At 43.6% G+C, this 23,030-nt stretch overlaps 1 protein-coding gene and 1 pseudogene across 1 annotated transcript in view; both read right to left on the bottom strand.

Moving 5' to 3' along the window:
- The window catches only part of LOC139685644 (NAD kinase-like), a 243,241-nt gene that overhangs the window by 136,828 nt on the left and 83,383 nt on the right, over window positions 1-23,030 (bottom strand). The gene's annotated exons all lie outside the window — the stretch shown is intronic.
- Window positions 21,769-21,840, bottom strand: LOC139685917 (U6 spliceosomal RNA; annotated as a pseudogene).

Raw genomic sequence — 23,030 nt, 5'->3', positions numbered from 1 at the left:
CCAACTGCACAATACCCGACAGTCGGGGAATGCGTTCGCATACGGGGGGTACGCATGACAGGGAATGTGCCCATTCACTTACGTCGCCTAAGTGAACGGAACAATGCAACAAAACTTTCATTCATTTTTTAATAAATTTTGCTCCCCTGAGTCTCGAATACTCTTTCGGTGGGTACGTAATTTCGAAAAACCTGTTCGAGGTATAATCGGAGAGGGGGGCAGACGGGAAAAACGTAAAAAGTTTGTGACGCATGAATCTTTGGCAAAAGCAAACAAATTGTACTATCCTCCGGGAGCATAACCATCATCGAAACAATAGAGTTATTAAGTGTTTACTTTTATAACTATTTTGGACTCTTTTTATCCATGCGAAAACATGTACATAGTATATTTTCGGAAGGCCTCAAATTCCAAGGACCAGAAGGTCACACATCATTCAGAGCCTGTGCAGAGATGCAGCGGGGTCCTCCTCCTCTTGAATCCCTTCACTTCAATTGGCATTGTTTGGACTGGAGGTCAGACGAGCCATTAACGAGTCCACGTTTCGGTGAGAGCATTCTTCACCTGTTGCATTCGCTAGTTCTCCGAGTGAATCCGTCTTCTCGTCCTCTATGAAACTAACTCGCAAGCTCCAGGAATTTACGACAGCTTTAAGCTTTGATATCATGGTTTTGTGGCAGCCGGGCTCGAGAAAAAAGGGGAGACTGAAAGTGCCAACATGATAGGAAGACCATTTTTGCAGGAAATAAAACCACCGCACCAAAACTTTGCGATCACGATACTCGGCATTAACTTTTACGGCCTCAGGTTTAAACTTTTTCTTCGGCTTTACGTCCGGTCTCTCGGACTGGAAGAGAAGATAAAAACAGAATGCAGGAAACCGATATAACAAACGTTGAATAAGTAATATATTTGGGAGTAAAGATAACTAAAGGAGTGCTCTGGAGAAAAAATCATTCTCGAAATTTTCGGTATGGCATATAAAAATTTAGGAGTCATTTCGTTTTGAAAACTACTGAATACGCTGGGAGATCCTGATAAGCAGGTTCGGAACATGAATAAAAACGAAAAAAGAGGCTCATTGAGTTAATGGATGATATTCCGCGGAGAGGATTCTATCACACATACCCAACAGAAATTTCATATTAAACAATTTAAACACTTATATGTCACGGAATTATTTTTCATGGTTGTAAGGCGCTAGATCTATTCCATTTTAATCAGAAATGCGCATGCAGTCCTACCACTCCTAATGATTCCGATTCTAAAGCATAGCTAATTCATATGCAAGTGAATCGATTCAACTTATTCCAGTACATTAGAAATGGATAAATAACCGTGAGTTTCTTGAAAAAGTATTAGCTGGGAAATGCAAAGCATTCCCGGGATAGTGGGAAACTCGCCGATACACTAGTCACAAGCTCGCGTTTTAACCGCTGCGGTTTAGTAGGGAACCCTAGATCCTCAGTCCTTGAGAGAGCGCATGGCGAGCAGAGGTTGGTTCACTCGGGCGAGTGACGTGAACCAAGCGAACACTATTGCAATCAAAACAATGCACAGAAACGCACGACCTGCATTGAGTGACTCCATCGGTTTGACGCCCCAGGCACTTCGATGTCTAAACTGAATACGGGTGGAAATCACGACCGTGAAAAGGATTTGTACGAAAAGCAATCGATTGCGAGAGCGACGCCGGCTTCGCGAGACTCCCGTGCACGATTGACCTTCGGCGGCTCCAGATTAGTGGAGACTTCAACTCAAACTTTCTTAACGTAGCAAGTATCGAAACGCCGCTCCTTGTGCAATTACTGCCGTGGAACAAACGAGCGCGGTCGTTGTGTTTGCGAATTTATTTTTTTCCGGTGGGAATCGTCGGAGTGGGCGGTGGGGCCCAGTCACCGCGAAGGCGCCCTCGCCATTCCATCGGGCCCCGCACATACAGGGTCTCCTATAAAAGCAATGCGCATTCTCTGGGAAAAAATATTTATTAATCGCAATTGTGCAAATACTTAAAATTCTTCACAATACTCTCCCCCTGCATCAATACACTAGTGGAGGCGTGTCTGATACGCCTGGAAGGCACCCTGAAATACCTGGACGGAAATGTCTCTCAGGGACGTTGTAACATGCTTTTAGATGTTATGCACGGTCTCCCAATGCTATCCTTTCAGCTCTCTCTTCCGTCGGAGAAGCAAAAAATAATTGGAAGTAGTCAAGTCGGGACTCTGAGGGGACTGGGGGACCTCCTGGTGTTCCGGGCAAGGAAATTAGTCAATATGAAGGACGTGTGGCTGGGGGCATTTGGCGAGTGGCTGGGCGCTCCATCGCACCGTATTACAAAGTAAAAACACACTTCACTCGGAGGCACGTCTTTCCGCTCAGACTGCTCGAAGCAAACTGGCGACCGGCTGCGCTGGAAGGGCAGACCCCCCACCACATTTCCCGACTGGTTTTACCGCGCTGCAATTGATAGTCACGCCACAATAAAATCATACGCATACCTTTCATAATCGAACATATATGGTCTAAACACACGAATCGACCAGAGCGAAGGTCGGTTAGATAGGTGATGGTAGAAGAGTTTACTCAATACTCAGCCCGACGGCGTGTGAAATTCATATACGAACCGGGCAGGGGGGCCTGTTCATTTCATTCTCATGAGAAAATTACAACCTGATAATTAGTGACTACGTTGCTAGTGATCCAGCTCTGTTTTGGTGGGTTTCCTTTATTTTCCTATTAATGTAGTCCGTGGAGTAGTTACTATCAGTATAGTAATTATAATGTTTATCACGAATATTGCATGTATCGTGCGTTCAGTCACCCCCTTCCACTTTCCTTTTGGGTGGATCCGCGGGGTGCCAAGCGGTTGTGGAAGTGTTGGAATGGATGTAGCTTGGCTGGGGACCTCAAACCCCCTGCCATGCGTCTTGTAGCGTACGTGTAGATGTAGACGTGTGCGAGACAGAACCGTGCCGCTGTTTAGAAGTTGGGGGCACGGAGGACTGATGAAATCGCATACGGCGTGGAGGAATGGCGAGATCCGAGCCCCCGTGCTCCAGCGACCCCCCCGGGGGTGCCCCACGCCACACTCCCCCGGGACTTCTATCGCGCACTCAAGCATGCGGGCGCAGATCATCCTGTGACTTCGAGCAACCGACGAAGCGCCACGCGCACACTTTGGCAAATGAAACACGAGTACGTCTCCGCGACGAGCACCTTCGCCGGAATCAATGGAGGGCAGTGAAGCAAACCTGCCTCCGTCACGTCCTCCACCGAGGATTCATTAGTTCAGCCCGTCTTGTAATCAGCACTCAGCGCAGGCGTGAGAATTATCGCAGTCCCTTGGCGACTACAAGACTAGGCAATGCGATAGCATCAATTATAACAAATTGTTTGACTGTAATCCGAGGGTTTTAAAGCGGCTGATTATTTTTCTTACACATTGGAAGTCTAACGTATTTGACTCATCCCGATGATATTACTTCTGACTCAACAATCGTACCAAGAGAACTGAAAATGGTGGCAAATAACAAAAAGTGCGAATTAATGCATGCGTCACCGTGGTGCATTGAGAGCATATTAAATTATCAATATGACTTTACCCATTTTCAGCTTATTACTTCCAAGTTCGAAAATAATGAACTCACGATTTTTGGCCCAAAGATGGTCAATTGCTTTGATTCGTATCTAGTTTCTTACCTTTAAAGGAATCGCATTGCTATTCTTGATGGACAAAATATCGGCATCGTGGCGCCGTAACCATCTCCAAAGATGCAAAGAGGACAACATTGACCAGTCCAATAAAAGGATATAACCTTCTTTCATTTTTTTTTCGTGTCCGTGTGTACATTTTTCAACGTATATTACGTGAAATCGGTGCCACGAACGGAAGTCAGCAACCAGCAGGAAGGATTTGAACCCTCACGAAGCACGCACTTGACTGTTGTTGGGCAGAGGCTGGATGATGGTAGGACGGAGGGGAGGAATATATATCACCGTTCAATGAGAAGAAGCGGCGCCGCGGACCCTGCGAAGCTCTGACGGGGATGACGTCGGCGGAGGCGTCATCTGGAGAAAGTACATACACCAGGTGGGGATCTTGATTCCCACTTTCATAATCTTGATGGAAAAACGCTCAGTTACCTACGAGAATAGCATTTATTTAATAATCGCCAATTTACTCTACAACGCGGGGTCGGTGAAGTGCGTGGAAAATAGACAGCTCATATACTCAAAAAATCCCGTTAAAGAACCAAAAAGTCCAATCGATGCGAAATTTGGCTTTTTATTTAACTCCTAGATACGAATCTATTTCATATTTTTCTAACATTTCCGAATCCCACAAAAAATATAGTATGCCACAAGAGTCCTTTCAACAGCCGTTATAAATCACTCTTCCAAGTGATCCTCGCTTGCATATCCGAAGAGCATACATTAAAGGCTATTATCATTCTCATAAGTCTGTATGAAGTCACCGTCGCGTTAATCATTGGAGAAAGGTGAAAACATTTACGATGTTGCATTCAATGGCTGGCACCTCACTTGGGCTGCGACAGTTTTACGCCACTTTAATAAGAGTCCGGAGAGCCAGCTAGCCATTGAATGCCAACGCAACGAACGTGTTCACCCTTCACCTATTTCCTCTGTGGGCTGTTAACATACTTTTGGAACTTATACCATGTATGAAATAACTTTGGACGTGGACGATGCCATTGGCAAATGTCAAAACGCAGCTGCCCCATTCCCAGAAGATACTTATGGAACAACAAAATGCCCATAACCACTGCTAGATATGAACCGTAGGGCTTTATATTATGAGGTCAATATACTAAGTAAACTAGGTCGGGGTCATCAAATTAATATGTTGCTTACGAGTGGTAAACAAAGGGTTCTTTTTACTTCGAAATGACATCGCATCGGAACCTCAGCCGATCCAAAATCTATCATAAGACGCTCCAACGTCCAAGTCCGGGGCAGCATTCAAAATTTCGACCTTCGGTTTGGCGACACTGGGATTTACCCATCAAGATATCGCGTCAGCGAGCACCTCCTTTTCCGATGGCACAAAGCCAGTTACTGAGACGAGCGAAACGTCGCAGAGCGAAGCGTCGAGGCGCCGCTTCGCGCGAGGGGTCGAGCGAGGCTCGCCGATCGGGGGAATGCGGATCCAAACTTGGGAATCCCCGCGGACATAAGACTGCCCATCCCGCGGCTCTGACGTCACCTTTTTAATCCACGACCACGCGAATGATGGTGAATACACCAGATGCGTTGGCAATCAACGAATCTGAGAACTCTTGGCGCAAGGATGTGTTTCCCCAACGCCTACTGCCCGCGAAACTAATCGAAATCTTTTCCAAAATTTGATTCTCAGTTTGTCGTTCCTCTCGATCTCCTCCTTAAACCCACCGCGCCGGATAATCTTTTCAATACATCCACTGCTGAAATTATATACTCCACCTACCCAGTTGCTATGTCAGCTCTCCAGTTTGAGGACATAACTGCGAAATCTTTATTGATTTTAGCCCAACATGCAACACCTCCCAAGATATTAAAATCACCCACAGAAAGTACAGGGTCTTGTGGCGAGGGCATTAACACACCAGCATTTCATTATACATTTGCGACACTCTACGGCTTTTTGCATGATCATGTTTATTAGACATGCATTTGTTACAAAGTAAGGGTAAATGAGATGGTCCCCACGTCATTAGGCTCGTGAGAAAGCCGCATCGCTCAGTGGAGCTACGTCCACGCGCCCAGTCTCTTGGTTCTCCAGACGGTGTGACGGTGGTCCGCGTGCCGCTGGGGTTCTCATAAGCCTCCTTCGGCCCAAAGTCCGGCGGGTGTGTCCCGGGGGCCGAAACGCCATAGCCGAGACAACAATCATGCCCGAGGCGGGACTCGAATCTGAGACCTTTGAGCTAGCAAGCAAGCGTTTTACCGACCGAGAAAAACAGATCGGGGTGGGTGATTTGTTCGTCTCACAAAGGTTAGCGTGTGTCGAAATATTGTGTGCCATCATTGTGTCGGCGACACGATGAAGCAACCTAAATTACTAATATCACGATACTACTGTAATTTCATTTTATCTTTTTCCATTATTTTTTATTTCAGAGAGGTAAAGATATTGGAACGAATAATGATATTCATCATTGTGCGGGCCTGTTCCCCAGATTTTATCCAGGTGGTCCAAACTCCCGATTTCAACGACACAGAGGGGGAAGTGTCTATTCCACGACTTCTAGGGAAAGATATAATTTCCTCATTTGGGCCAGGGGTTCGTCAATTTGCGTCGCCTGACTGATTGACGGACAAATCGAACGGAGAATCATAGCATGAAGAATTAGAACTTCACGATCGCCGATCTGGAGAGTTCTGTCAATGGATGCTCCTCGGCTGACGTATAGGTCGCCATATATCAATGGCTTCAGGACCGTGAAAGGTCTGGTGCTCTCTCCCGGGGTATCTTTTGAGCGAACTCCTTTGGTTCTTCCGCTTGTTCAGTGTCTCTAAGTGCGCTGGCCCGCAGCAGTGAAGTGGGCAGCACACTTATGGACACTAACCCCGTGGCAGAACCGAAGGATTTCGCTTCGGGACAATCTACCAATAGTGTCAAAACCAGCCAACAGCTTGCCTACCCACATGCAGAGTCGAATCCGGGAATGATTGGCCATCACCGGCGGGCCGCAATCTCTGCATCCTACGGCACCGTGCTTCATTTTCGATGTGGCCTTGGATGACGACTCGGCGATCGCCGAACCGCGCGCCGACAAACGCGTTTCCGAGGGCACACTTCCATTTGCTTGCCATTCGCACACGTCTCCCCTCCCAATGGAGATCGAAAAAATATATCTTCATTGTCCAGCATAAAGGGCTGGAATGAAGCAAAATTATGTAGGGGAGGGACAGAGAATGGACGAGGTGGGGAGGCGAGGACAGAACGCAAAACGTGCGGTACGACACACGAACGGCCCTCAGCGAACAATGGCTCCCCGTATGCCTCTTGGGTGCTTTCGACTCGGCGGATACTGCCCATGGAATTCTCCGTTATGATAAACACAAAATATTTGTAGTTAGATCGCTGAATAACCTCAAGTTTAGAAGACGCACGCGAAGTCGGGTGCAATCGTCCAAAGTGGCTGGGGAGTTGATAGGGAGGCCTTTGCCGGGAGGGCACCAGAATCCGTGTGTCCAGTCCAGTGTCCAGATTCACTGGCATTTGGCACCGTGGGCATCCGGGCAGCCACGGAACCCTCTAACCACCGCGTGTCCAATACCTTTCACGGTGCTACATTAAAAACAACACATTTGCCATGGAAACCTTCCGGCGAACCCAGGCGAGCATTTAGAACTACTCTGGACCGCAAGAATTCCGTGAGCAAGACGGCGACCCGAAGAAAACTCGCGCCGTCCCGACACGACGGAATCCACGAGGACCCGCCCCCGCCTAGCAATCGCCCCGAGCCCATCGGAACCCCTCGGCCGCCCGTCCACTCACCATGCAGAGAGCATCACCCCGGGCCAACTGCTCGCTTCCATCGGCTTCCGAGGGGCTGAAGAGGCGCGGTGCAACCAAAGACGGGACGAGACCCTCTCTCTCCTAACTCCGCACTAGGAGGAGCGCTTCGTTCTCTTATGATAAACAAGAGGCCAATGACGAGGCCAATAAAAGGGCTGAGCTCTACATTGTGGAAGCATCCGCAACGAGATACGGACCGAGTCTCAGATAGAGCGTCAACATGTGCCTCGGAACTTTTGAAGCCACAATGCTGAATGGCCCAGCTCACATCGCGCTCTTTTATTACTCCTCCCAGTAATGTCTACGAAACAAAGTAGACCATATATTTTCCTTTTCCTCGGATGTATCTCGCAATCATCACACGACTTCACAATATCACACCCTCCAGTTGAAAGCATAATAGCTGTGAAAATATTAAAGGGGCGACTACATTTTTCCATTTCTAAAATGGCTTATCTTTTGCCTGCCGGACCGCCGGGCGCTACCATCCCTTCGAATTTCTTTTAGTCTACATGCTATTGGAAGCATGCAATTAAGTCGACCACACGATTCCAAGGAATACTCATCTTTTAGTCATCAATGCATCAAGATTAACAGCAATGAAAGTTAACACTGAAAGAGCCTTTTTGTCACGATCTTCCCAAATGAGAAGAATGATTGAGCATGCAATATTTTCAGAGCAATTTTCAGATTTTATGAAGAGCGTTCGATGAAGTAAGATGCAAACAATAAAGAATGGGCTTGAATCACGACTGGTGGAAAAACCTCTGAAAATAATTTGAGTCAGACTGACTGATATTGCACAATAATGGCAATGGCAGAACTTTTCCAGATAAATCTTTAATATTGATGAGAAAAAAATCATGCAAAAAGTTCGTTGCATAGAATTTGGACGGAGGTAAATCGGCGTGAAAATGGAATCAGCTAAAACACACTCACATGCCTCGGATGAAATTATATTTGCGATAAAAATTAATTTCGCATACAGAAACCAAAGGTTAACCGGGGAAACTGATGACGATAAACTTGAATATTATTATTGGCATTAAAGCTTTAAAAATTAATAAAACCATCGAATCCCTTTTACCTCTTAAGAGCAAGATATTTTGAAATGACAGCAAGTGAAGACTATTTTATAAAAATAAGACCAATGTTATTGAGTGGCAATATAGAACTAATAGCATTAGAAATAATCCATTATTCGGCATTGGATCCCTGAACTTGGATAAAAATATAATTCATAAGACTAACTTCGAGACCCACCGCTGATTTCCATTAAACTTGACGACTACATTTTAGGTTATCAAGTTATTTACTTACTTTCCTTAGTAACCACTTCTAGTCAACAGTATAAGAAAATTATTTCTCCTAGTGAATCATAGAATGGCCTCAACTAAACCAGATGCCCAGCATGCGTACACAAAAAAGGGAGGAAGTACAATAGCTCACGGAACATAGGACACACGCCCAGCAGGAAGACAATTAGGCTTTGCATCACCAATTACAAATTTAAGCATCCGCGGATAGAGGCGTCGGCATGCGCACGTCCACATGCATACCTACTTATGGGATAAAAACCAATAAATAAGCCGCCAATAGTTCGCAGCATTATTATCATTAATATTCCTTAAGAAGAATAGTTGATCAATAAATAAATGAAATATGTTGCCTATGACACCGTTAACCTAACATCAATGTCAGATTTACGACAGTAAATTATTACCAAGCGGATTAAGCTCTATCTTTTTTATTAATTCGGTAATAACATCATTTGTGATTACGCCAAGGCTTTATTTTTCTGCTGGAACTGCATTTAGTTAGCTGTATAAAATAGCATGCATTATCGATAGCATTTACAGCTCAACAATACTGATTTTATAAGAGATTTTCTTACAGACTTTCAACGGAGAAAAATATGCGCACAACCGTACCAATATTCTTAAGTGTGAACCGTTCTAAAACAACACCTGATTTATTTGTAAGCATAATATGTGCACTAAATTAATCGCTGTTGATACTGTAAGTAATCCCTGAGGGATTTCCTTCATTCCCGTCATTTCATAAGCGTTTTTAATAAATTTAAATAGATTTATATTTTTATCTTTTTCGTTTTCGCATAGATTTCGCGTCGTTTGTGGCGGAACTGCCATACCCATTACTGACCCTAGTACTGAAAGGAGTTTCCAAATACGTGCCTACGTACCAAAGAGTCTCGTCACCTGATCGTAATTCTGCCTTTAAGTTCATCATCTTACACTTAAAATACCACCTTAACGCTTATTCCTCCATGCCGAGACGTTTTTCCCCAGTCAAATAAAACTACAGTGTGCTCCGTAACAAATCCACGTTTTGAGTTCACTTCACTTGTTATACATTAATGAAATATACGAGTCTTAGTTACAAGTATTATTTTGGGGTACAAAAATGAAAATTAATGAAAATTTGTATGACAAAGAAAGGTATGGAAATGAAAGTGTCGACATTCCTCGACGCGATTCATAAATCGTTTGGTACTTTACAATTGCACTGAATTCAACTTTACAAAATACATGCCTTCTCTTTTCTAATCTTCTCTCTTTCACTGTAACCATGGTTTCTCTATAGCATACTAGATTATGCAGACACGGAAATTACCATGAAGTGCAAAGGTCAGAGATGAAATTAGTGCCGCAGTATTCAAGCAGAAGGTCAGTTTGGCAGGTGAGAATAGAGCCCAACCATTGCGTACTAAGCTGCCGAGAACCCCCAATTTCGGTGCATTGCAGTTTCTGGGAAAGACGCGATCAGACACGAATACCATTCTGGTTCCATCCAAGCCGGCGCCGAAGACATCCCACGTGGGTTCTCCAATGCGCTGTGCGCTCGGCACCTCCGAGTGGGTCCCTGGCGTTCTGTGACCCTCGCCGCCTTTCGACGATAGGACGACTGATATTGGAAGAGACTTCATTCCCGCCTAAGTAGTTTTTGGATCCCTTACATCGAATTCGCAAATAAAACGAGATTTCGCGCGCCGGAAGGAAAGACCCCTAACCAGGTTGTCACTGAAATTCGCCAAATTGCCACTGTCATACATAATTGGTACGTCCGGAAGCTCCAAAATAAATTCCATCGCTTCGATATTTACCGACAGGATAATCACAGTCCTCAGAGAAGGCCTACTCGCGATCACGAGGAGATCTCCGCTCAGCCGATGTATAAATTCCTCTTCAGGCATGCTCAATGATAACTCTATTTCAGGAAATCTCAGATGTCAAGGAATTTGATTTTGATTCCACACATCCCACGTTCCCACACATTCCACGCGTTCTGTGACTACTGCACAGACCCTCAACTCCCCGATATTTTCCAGTTTTGTGGAAACCATAGAAAAACACCGTACAGAATCATCAGGCATCTTGTATGAGACCCAAGAATCCTAATACAACCTTACTTCTTAGGACCATAAAAATCAGAATTGAAATATTTCAGTTCAAAGAAATCGGTAAGAAGAGAATGGGGGAATTACATGATCTCTCTTATTTAGATGAAAAATGAGACAGTAATAGCTCCCTAGAGCAGTTATTCAATAATGTCGAGAACACATTTCTACGGTCGCAATCATATAAGCGCCCGATCGCTGCTTTGCAGATAAGAATTAATAATTATTTGTTTTCAGCGCGCTTGTTATGTCATGACGCTTGTCCTACTGACCTCGCCGAATCTATACAAAGATATTTGCGCTCGTAGTAGTAGTATTTAGGGGAGGCGACCGAGAGCTGAGGTCACTTGCACTGTTAGGGATGGACAGGAAAGGATGAAGGGTGGAGAGAAACCCGGCGTCGGCATTAGCCGGCTCTTTACGAAAGACGCCAAGGGGTCCGCAGCTTAACGTCCCATCCGACGGACGGCGTACTCACTCAAAGAGCCCTCCATTAAGCACCTCGAGTTGGGATCGAGATACCACTTTAAAATATTCAACACCGCCGGGATTTGAACCCGGGCCCTTAGGGTGGTAAGCCAGTACGATAGCCACCGCACCATCTCGATCCCCATTAGCGCTCGTCCCACACGGCGAGTCGCCCATTCTACTTGGGAAATGCGGCGCTAAAATTATAGCTGGGGAAAAGTAGAAGATATTTCATGCAACAAGAGCCATGCCAATTGTATGATTACTTTTATAGTAGTATTAACTAATTAACACGTTGCATGTGAGAGGAATCTATAAGCGCTGTCACAACGTTGTCGTTTCGTCAACCGTACTCGTGGCCGTGCCTTCACCCGAAGAGGGGATCGGGATTGGTGCGGTGGCTATCGTACTGGCTTCCCACCCAGAGGGCTCGGGTTCAAATCCCGGCGGTGTTGAATATTTTTCAGTGGTATCTCGATCCCTACTTGAGGTGCTTTGTGGAGGGCGCTTTGAGTGAGTACGCCGTCCGTCGGATGGGACGTTAAACTGCGGACCCCTTGGCGCCTTTCATAAAGAGTAGGCTAATGCCGATGCCGGGTTTCTCTCCACCCTTCATCCTTTCCTGTCCATCCCCTATGGCGCAAATGACCTCAGTTGTCGGTCGCCTCACCTAAAATCTACTACTAATTCACCCGAAGCATTCATTTTTTCAATGACACTGATAGTCACACCTTTCCATTGTTGCGAGAAAACTCAAAACAACAGGCAACAACTTGCCTAAGAGTTTGAAAAAAATCATCGTGATTTTCTTTTTCATTTCAGTTGATCCCTTGAGAAACTCTCCCGGTGTCTATCGTCTCATTTACTGCATCATTGCACATGAATGAAGGAATGGAAAACCTACTGCACTCACGGTCGTAGACTACCCACAAGAGATGTAGAAGTCATCATCTTCCGGTAAACGCCGCCGCATAATTATTACTTCCACTGATTGAGCTCGGTGGTGGCGAGAGAACGTCTCGTCTCGCAGCCTCCAGGCCGTGGGTTCGATCCCACCGAGGTGACCGAGGGTGGTTGTGTGTCCTGGTTGTTGCTGGTGCCCTCGATACACTTCACTGATTGGTACATCACTGTTTTTTTAAACTTAAGTCCATGAATAAACAAAACATTATTCTCACTATCATTCATACATCATTACGACTTTTCCATTACAAAAGAAATTACTGCAACTATTCAGCAAGCGAAATCGAGAGAGTGCCTCGCATGGAAGAGAGTAAGGATAAGATCTAGCTCTAATTCAAGTCGTCTAGGACCAGTCGTTTCCATTGAAAGCAGTGGTGGATTATAATTTGACAAATGAACCCATTCCATTTGTTATTTCACTCGTGCTTCCTCCAGTTAATAACACTGGAGGAAGCAGTAGTGAAAAAAGGGAAAACGTGCAATTTTCCGGAATGAATAATTCTTGTAATGTTATTTATGAAACTACCTGTAAGAGTCAAACATCTTCAACTCCACCTTATGCCACCCTCGTGACGGCAGTATGAGACCCGTGTTTTCACTCTCACCTTGAAAAGTGTGAGGATGGGCAGACTAAAGATCTGCGATATTCTATTTCCATCATCGACGGACAGAAATGAAAGAACCATCTAGGTGGCGATGAGGCAGCGTTCGCGGTGCCCATAACTGGCGATGATTGCCGGATGTATCGAACTGCATCGATTTCGATTGGTATTTCGAATGATATTCACCGCCTAGGGAACATCGAGCAAAATCGAAGATATCTTCTATTAAACATTTCGGTTACATATTGCTGGAATTTATGGTCATTTACAACTGGAACACCTTGGCCATTACCGCCACGCAGAAAGTTGCTATATTACTCTTTCCATTTACGCCCAGAGTTTCACCGAAATTGTCGTATCGTCAATACTTTTTATCGAACATACTGTACATAACGTAATTTGGTATGGCGATGCGTACAGTACGTTCTACAACAAGCCTACTCCGGCAATATCGTCCACAATGATGATTATCAGCACTCGACATGTCGGTTACTTATATTCTCAATATCGGAAAAACGACGATATAATGTCATATCTACAATATCTACGAACATCCACTGTATCACCAAGGGAACTCAGGCGCAGGCAGGGATAGGCTTTTCACGCCGAGGGCTCTCGTTCGAATCCCAGGGTCGGTGGCCTATTTATCGGGAACATTCCGAAAGCTACACAGATTGCATGGGAAAACACGGAAATCTTGAGAGTATGCATGTAATGCGGGCTGAATGGTGCACATTGCATGTCGACTCTCGAGACTTGTGTTACCCTATGCAACGTGTGAAGCTTTCCATACACCCTGAATTTTTCGTAATAAGCCTCCAATTTCCAAAACAAGCCTACTCTGAACGAACCCGCTATCACTAATGAATCAGATTAACCATATTCTATGCAAGAACCACTCAGTTGTTGGCTCCCTCAATGACTCTTGGAACTATTAACCTCGTTTAGAAGCTATGGCTGAAAGAACAAGGCCTTAAACAGGCTTAACTCCGAATACTATCCAGGAAAAAACGTCTGGGAAATTGGAGATTTGGCTCTCCAGACTTCGTCTGGAGTTGAGCCGTCTGCTCTCGAATCATGAGTGTCGACATTACTTCGTAAACATTTCGTATCTAATATGTTTTCACGGAGGAAACAGTTTCAGGCTTCATGTTGTGGAATTTATCTCGTGACGAATGAAGAATAATTAATTAAATCCACTCAATCATTTGTTTGTTGATGCAGCCCGGGTTTCGTCGGGCTACATCTTCATCTTCAGGTCTACATCTCCGTGTTGTATTTTACCTTAAAAAATGGAGTTGAAGAGGTAATGAGCTCATTTCTGGTACAATGTACTTCATCATAACAAACAAATTTATTGGACGTCGACAAATAAATTAAAATACTGCAAAAGTCCACTCATTCATTCCTTGAGTAAATTGTTTTACAAAGGAAGTTCTTGATATTATCATTACAATACGATTATTTTTTCTGCTCTTAACCGATAGCAGAGAGAACTGCTCGCCCTGAGAACCCCACAGAAAATGTTGAACTGTCCACAGAATTACCCTCACTAGTGCGCCAAGAATCGCGTTCGCCGACTACTTTGTAGTACGAGGAATCGAATCCCGATTTTGGCACAAATTTTGCGTCGTGCATCGAGTTTGCATATCATTCAATCACGGAGCGGAATTGCAAGATCCGTCCGGAGACGAAACCTTAAGCTATCGAAAAGTACATTCATTACCATTAGAAGCTCAGTAAATCTTAATAACTTGTCAATAATAAACTATGACATTTCCAAAAGTTGAATGACCTATTTAAACGCGTTTCAAAACTAATTCGGAGGCACAGAAAGAAGTCCTCTATGTGAACATAAACAGTGCTCAGCGGACGAGTTGCGACAAAGGGATATTGGCATTCACAATGCCATCTTTGAATGCGCAAAGGAGGGCACGAAAATAAACGTTACTGAACTTTGCCATTGCAAAAACTCTGGGGCAGAACTATTTTGTCTCCCGCCACTTGCCACTTGTCTTCTTGAGTTCTTAAATGGGTCAAGGCTCCAGTCAGTCTTTCCATATCTTTAAGAAAATGTTTACTACGATTTGAGCTTAAAAATGTGTGTCAAATTTTCCAAAATCATTCACTGTGAATAAAAAGATCCCTTCAAAGGTATCCTTTAGGTTTGAGGTCAAAATTACGAAAAATATTAACAATTTGAAAATATTTGCCACCTCCAAACCGTGAAAACTCTCGTCTATATCCTAATACCTAGTAACAACTTTGGCGCTGGGAGTGATTCGAGTGACGTCATTCAGTGGAAAAATTGTGGAGTCGTTCAAAAAATCTAATGCTATGACATCGATTTTCGAGATCCATTCCCTGGACCCTTAATTCTATTACCAGTGCCTCCAAACCAAAATGATTAAAACTTCATAGTTTGTCACTTATTCCTCTAATTATATATATATATATTTCAATCAAAATACTCGCGAAAATATGAATCACTGATGAAGTTGGGCCATACTGCAAAGTTAAAACGTATCCATTTACGGTGGTCGCAATTCAGATGCTTTACTGATGAAGTATCTCCTTCCTTACTATCAATTATATGATCTCATTATTATTATGACTACTATTTTTAATAATATTATTACCATTATTATTATTAAATACTAACATCTAAACTCAAGATTTCTGAATTTTCTTAGGTTTTGCTGGACACCCTGTAGCGCACCCAAAGAAGGCGCAAACGCCAGTACTACCGATATGTTCAAAGGCGGATAGCGGTGGATTTGAAACTTTTAGAGGTAAACGTTTTCATAAGACTGCCTTTGAAATACACAGGTAAGCATTGATCGCACAGATGTCTTTAAACTCGGGTAATCTACTGCTTGAAGTACGAGCTGGCTGCAGAAAGAGAAAAAACTCGGCTAAGAATGTTATCACACTAGAAGAATTTCAAAAAATACAAAGATAACACAACTTTGATACAGGTCTAGCTTTCATTGATTACACTCAACCGAATCAACCGAAAAATATAAGGAAAAGTGAAAATAATGTAAACAGTGAGTAATGCATCGAATATCTTATGTAACAATAAAGCCATTATTATAAACACGAGAAAGAAACGAACACAAAAAATACAAATTTTATATATATATATAGTATATATAAATTATATATATAATATATATACATATATATATTATATATATAATATATACATATATATATTATACATATATATATATATATATAATACATATATATATATATATATATATATATTATTTATATATATATTATACATATATATATATATATATATATATATATATATATATATATATATATATATATATATATTGTGGATGAAGGGGGTGTTGACCGGCAGTGGGATGTTGAAGACTGTGATAGAGGGTAGAATGTTGGGCAAAAGAGGAAAGGGAAGGAACAGGATAGGGATGTTGGATGGGATGAAGGGAGGAAGAAAGTACTCAGAGATGAAAAGGAACCTGGTATAGAGTAGGATGATGGATTTTGTGTTTTGTTAGAAGTAATAAAATATTTGTTTGGTAGTTGTGTCCATCCAAAAACCTACCTTAACCGGTACATTACCTTAAAAATATATATATATATATATATATATATATATATATATATATATATATATATATATATATATATATATATATATATATATATATATATATATATATATTTCACACAAGTATAGACATAAAATTATATCCATCTTCTTTTCTTCTTACGAATAAATTCGAAACATGAAAAGAAAGTCACACCATTAAATACTGTATTATCGTTTTCGCTGGAGAAAAAGTTGATTATGACAATTATAATTAAAAGTAGCAAATATTTTTTACAGCTGATGGAAAGAGAAATTAGGAAAGGCTCGGATTAAACCTATGACACCAAAAATTTTTAATATATCATAAGTTTTGGCAGTGTTGAAATTATTGGAAAGCACAGCGAGAATATGATAAATAATTCTATCAAAACAAAGCTTCACCAATATAAATCAAAGTAAATGATGGCGTGAGCACTTGCCACATTCCCAATTACCCACAGTCCCTTGCAAAAAACTTCTAAGAATTAAAAGATTTTCCCTCGCCCAACCTTCGCTCAAAATCGACTCGGTATCTAAGGAAACACCGCTGCCATCTTCTGGAATTAAGTAAAAACTACGACGGTGAGTCACTACAGGACACACTCGATGGCGCGGAAGAGGCGCGAAGTAAAAATTCGCTCACGAATTTGAAAACCAATTCAGGAATTTAAACTCGCACGCGAAACTGATCGCTAATTAATACCTACACTTCAGAGAGATAAATTCAATGCAGAATAGATTTACTAGACTCCACACTCCTTCATCGTAATTGATGCAAGCGCTTATTTATCAGCGATTCACTTACAATACAAGCTACAACTCTTCGTGTGAAAGTTCGTAATTTTTGCGCTCGAATTATAATTGCAATTACTCTAGTTTTGAGTGTGTTAGAAAACGAATAATGATGATCGCAGATGATGCCGATTCAATATCAGGAAATGAGACGATACCTTCAAATTCGTTACTATTCAAATAGCAGGATAAAATAGCAAACATGTATTCTTTTAGATATCATTTTTTATTCTAAATTGCACACGAAGAAAGAGGAAAACTTAAGAGGGAAAACGAAAGACCAGGGACGAAATATTTCTAGTCTCTCAAGACTTTTCTAGCTTATGAGATATTTCTCATAACATAACATTTCTCGGCGATGAAGCATACATATTTACATTGTTTAGGTCAAATACGCCAAGGCGTTTCTTTGGCTTAAACGCACAAAATCAATTTTCAATTTACAAAGTTTTAACGTATTTGAAGACATTCAGGACCAAAGTCCCGGAAATGTACCTGTAAACATACAGTAGAAAATAGAACTAATTTCTTCAATAATTAACCGATAGGGTGGAAATCCCACCACGCAAGGAATTCCGGAAACATTTGGAGACCCTTCATCACCACACCCTCTCGTGACGGCTTCGGGCCATCGACCTCTCGTGTTCATTCCACGAAGGATCAACAGGGTTGGGCAACAAATAACTCCCTTTGCCGTGAACCTTAAAATATTATTTCTCGCGCATTTGTTAAGAATTATTTCCATCAAAACATTTTTATTCCAAAATCATCCGTTTTGCCCACAAAACAAAAAGTAGATGGGCGTAAAGGTACCACCGATCCGAAGGCACTCACCCCGGTAGGAGCGTCTGGAAGTCGGAAGGGGAAATCGGACGTTCCTTCTTGAAGTTAATCCATTACAAACGCAAAAATAAGTGTTCCTTTTTATAAGTCCCATAATTTGTGGAAAGAAAATATTCAACAAGATTATGACACAACAGCGATATCAACGAAGTATTTCGCGGATGACTTTTGCATTACGTGTTCCATAAAAATTGCAGTGCGAGTGACATTAAGTCAAACTCAGTCCTGATTTTGATGGCTTTTGTTAAAATCGTTCTTTTAAGATGAAATTTCAAAAATATATACGAATTTTGAAGCTTGAATGTGGTTACCCCAGCCACTGAAATAATAATTGGTTATTAAAACCAAAGTGAAATCTTCCACAAATTAAACCCAGATTCCACCGTTCACACCTAACATACATCCAAATCGTTTAAACTTGGTTTAAACTCTTTGCTTGTTTTAGGATTCAACGAATCGGGCGTAATCAAATTTCCATTTACTTAAGAAGTACGAGAATAGAATTCTCGTAGAATTGCTACATTGAAAATATTCCCAGACACTTTACTATCTTAAATACTATGTTGTTGTGTTTCATCCTAGATCCATACTAACCGTACCCTTATCTTAGTATTAGTAGTTTTAGGAGGGGCGACCGACAGCTGAGGTCATTTGCGCCATTAGGGATGGATGGGAAAGGATGGAAGGGTAGAGAGAAACCCGGCGTCGGCATTAGTCTACTCCAGCCGAAAGGCGCCAAGGGGTCCGCAATTTAACGTCCCACAAAGCACCTCAAGTAGGTATATGGATACTACTGAGAAAAATTTGCCGCCTCCGGAATTCGAACCGAAGCCCTCACGGTGGGAAGCCTGTACGTTAGCCACCGAACCATTCCGATCCCTTCTTGCCGTAGTCTTAGTCTAACGAACAAAAAGGTTTCCTATTTCATATCGAAATAAAACACGAAAATAAATTACGGCCATTCTATGCTGTGCATACGTAAAAACGAGAAAAGGAAAGGTAAGACGGAATTCTAAAATTATAATTACTTAGGGCAAATTTGATTATTTCACGGTATTTATTTTTCCAGAATGTTTCGCTAATAGGAATTTCCCCGAGTGTCATCCTCGGTGCAAGGCAAATGCGAGGATATTCGCTCTTCTCAGCCACCCTCAGCTACCGTGGCTCCAGGTCCTCGCATGGCGACGTGACGAAAGGTGATCAGGACGCAGCAAACATCTCAACCCCACGCACTAAATTTCAAAGGTCTGGCATTTCAAATGTACGTCGTCTATAAGGATGAACATGCTACAGCCAGAAGAACAGAAGAAGGGACGTTTGTTCGTTTTTTCTCTTTTTCTCAACCCGTCAAAACGGCAATTAAAAAACGTTAGCGAGCATTTTCATCAGACAAGAATGTGGCTCGGGAAATGAAATGCACTTTAATCACCACGTTTCAGAGCGACTACCATGATTCCCCAATTCTCCTGCAGGCAGTCGTCAGCGTGGAAACATGACTCTCCGACCCGAGATGAGTGGACAGCAAGCAAACGAAACAGCTCCCGTGGGTCTCCACCCTGGCTCATATCCTAGGGGTGTTCCCGGCCCCGTAGATGTGGGCAGCATGAAATGCACATCTGTTGAAATAACTGCATAATCTACGAGCTCCCTGTATTCTTCCCGGTCTGAGCATAGCGGGGGAGGGAGGGAAGGGGGGGGGGGGTGTTTGTGTGGACAGTGAAGGTTCCTCTTCCATGACAAAGCAAAGGACAGGCCCACCGGGAGACGGCGGTGGGCGTGGCGTGGACCACCGACGAAGTAATTCTCGGACGCAACAACTCTCGCCAATTCATGGGAACAATAAACTGAACAGGGCGACGACGCTTCAGAATTGAAAATGGGAGAGTCATCGGTACTCCTTGGTGACGCGGTAATCTAGTGAATAGTAGTAGTAGTTTTGAGGGGAGGCGACCGACAGCTAAGGTCATTTGCGCCATAGGGGAAGGACAGGAAAGGATGAAGGGTGGAGAGAAACCCGGCGTCGGCATTAGCCTACTCTTTACGAAAGGCGCCAAGGGGTCCGCGGCTTAACGTCCCATCCGACGGACGGCGTACTAACTCAAAGTGCCCTCCACAAAGCACCTCAAGTAGGGATGGAGATACCTCTGAAAAATATTCAACACCGCCGGGATTTGAACCCGCGCCCTCAGGGTGGGAAGCCAGTACGTTAGCCCCCGCACCATCTCGATCCCCTCTAGTGAATAGTGCTCGGAAGCAGGACTGAAGGGTAACGTCATATGCATGTGACCGCAGGTCATTACGAAAAATCTATTGAAAATCCAAATTATGACATTTTCAATTGCATCATCGTCGGATTAGATTGGAAGGATAGGAGGTGAATCCGCAACCTGAACATGTCTCAGACTGCTCCGGTGCGAGTGGGGACCGGAGTGTCTGGAGGGGTTGTGTTAGGAAGAGGGCAGGTAGAGGGGAAGAGGAGATAATGGGCAGGGTTGCCCATTATCACCGGTGCTGTTCAACATATATGTGGAGGAAATGATTAAAGAGGGATGGGATGAACTGGAGGTAGGAATGAAAGTGGGCGTGGAATTCGTAAAATCTGTTAGGTTTGCTGATAACCAAGCTCTATTTTGTCAGTCAGTCAAGGAGTTGCAAGCATTTCTGAGTGAATTGGAAATTCAGTCGATATGTATGAGATGAGAATATATATAAATAACATAAAGGCTAAGCGATTTTCCATGTAGAAAAAGGTTAAGTTTAAAATTAAAATAAAAGATCAGAAACTAGAGCAGGTACAACATTTTACGTATCTCGGAAGTGTTTTGGACCAAAATGGTCGAAGTAGTAGGGACGTAAGGAAATTAATGAGGAGGTGCTAGGTAGGTGGGCGAGGAGAGGAGATTATTAGGAGAAATCATAAGGAGTCAATGAGCACGGACGAAGGGCGTATTGATCGGCAGTGGAATGTTGAAGAATGCGATAGGTTGGGGGAATGTTTGCCAAACGAGGAAGGGGCAGGAATAGGATAGGGATGTTGGACGTGATGAAGGGAGGACGGAAGCACGCAGAGATGAAGGGGGACTTGTTGTAGAGAAGGAATTTGGGGTGTGTTTTGTTAGGAGCAACATTCAGTATTTCAATCCTAAGATGGGTTTCCTGCGGCCCTCTATTCTACTCCATTCAGTGTCATATTTGAATGCATATTCTAGGTAGATAATGTGGTGGTTTCCCGTTGCCTTCCACATCGCGCTACTGCGGCCAATAACGTCTCGGCCCGGGCCGGCCGAGTGTTATTGGATTGGTCTGCACCACCAGTGCCTAATGTTGAAACCGCTGTCTTTCAGGTTCAGGGAAGCTTTTTAGTAGGAGTCTATTTCCTCGTCGGGCCGTTCCGAAATACCATTATTGTGCTCTTCCCAAAAAAGAAAAACCATTAACAAATATTTTCAAAGCTGATAAATTTTCGCTAGTCACGGGAGTCGAACCAACGACCTACGGCTCCACAGGTAGGCAAACTACCTCTGGTCTAACCCCGCCCCCAATAAAAAACGTGGAATGCTTCCCGATTTTGCGTGTTATCCTTGCGAAGGGGTCTTGCTAATTTTCCCTGTATCGCCGAAGCGAGTACATTTTCAATTTGCACTTTCTATTTAATCACGTTTTTTTCAATTTGTTCATTATTTAAAGGTGTGCGTTTCTCCCGCACGAGGGCGCATTTTGCTCAGCGAGTCCCCATTAGTGGTAGGAGCAGTTTTTAGCTACAGAAGATGACATTTATCGCTTCGTGTGGTTCGTCTCTCCCAGGCCTCTAGCCCGACGGTCTGTCGCTCGAGTCCCGGCGATCGTTCCATCTCCAACGTCTAATCCCACCTCCACGGCGCCGAGTCGCCGTGCCTCTCCTAATCCTTCTCTTAGGTATCGCGAATATCAACCCCGAACCCTCCTGTGCCACCACGTCCACATTTGCTACCAGAGCGAGGAAAGGTGTTTGATTCTCGTTTCCCATGGCCACAAACTTTCCCGATTGGATACACAACGGCGACTTCACCGGAAGCATGGCTTACTTCCTCGGTTGGTGACGGTGAACCCTCTTCCTCAGATGCTCTCAGCGTTCACCGTCTTGATCGACCTTCGAGAGGTTATGGAGTGCTTCTCGCCATCAACTAAACGTCCCTTCGAAAAACCGCAAAGACCTCGAAACGGACGGCAATACTGTGTGGTGCCAAGGCCCATTTACCCCGGGAATATGCGTAATAATACATCTGAGAAAAACATTTTTGGCTCTTTCTAACGTCCCCTCGCCCGTGATGTTTCAATTGGAGAAAACCGTGCCTATTCCGTGTTAAAAGGTAACAATCTCTGACCAGTGACCCTTTCCGGTGACTAATCCATTTGCTGGAACTCTCCGACAAATGGTTATCCGCTCAATGACCATGACGCATTTTTGTTGAACTTGTCAGTCATACACTCCGCCTTTCTCCGCACTCTCTCCAAGGCCGTCGTGGAGTGGCAATGTTGGACTTTTTCCTCTTCTCCAACCCCTTCCCCCCCCAGAGGCAATCACCCCTGGTCGAAACTTCGATGCTCCTTGATGCCCTTTGAGGCCCTCTGCCGCTTTCGAGGCGACACCGCGGGGCCCCCTCCTCCTCACCCGAGCCCTAACATGCCTGGACAAGGGTTCGCCGGGGGGGGGAGTCACCCGCCGCATAGACCCCTTGCCCTGAAGTGAGCGCACCTCTTTGCCTCCAGAAGAAGTATCGGACTCCATTTTCTCAGCCTTTTGTCCCAGAAGTAGTCGGACTGAGT

Source organism: Hetaerina americana, unplaced genomic scaffold (assembly GCF_022747635.1).
Source record: "Hetaerina americana unplaced genomic scaffold, ioHetAmer1.1.p SCAF_12, whole genome shotgun sequence".
Lineage (NCBI taxonomy): Eukaryota > Metazoa > Arthropoda > Insecta > Odonata > Calopterygidae > Hetaerina > Hetaerina americana.
Note: the sequence above shows the minus strand (reverse complement) of the source record. Positions and strands in the feature narration are given on the sequence as shown.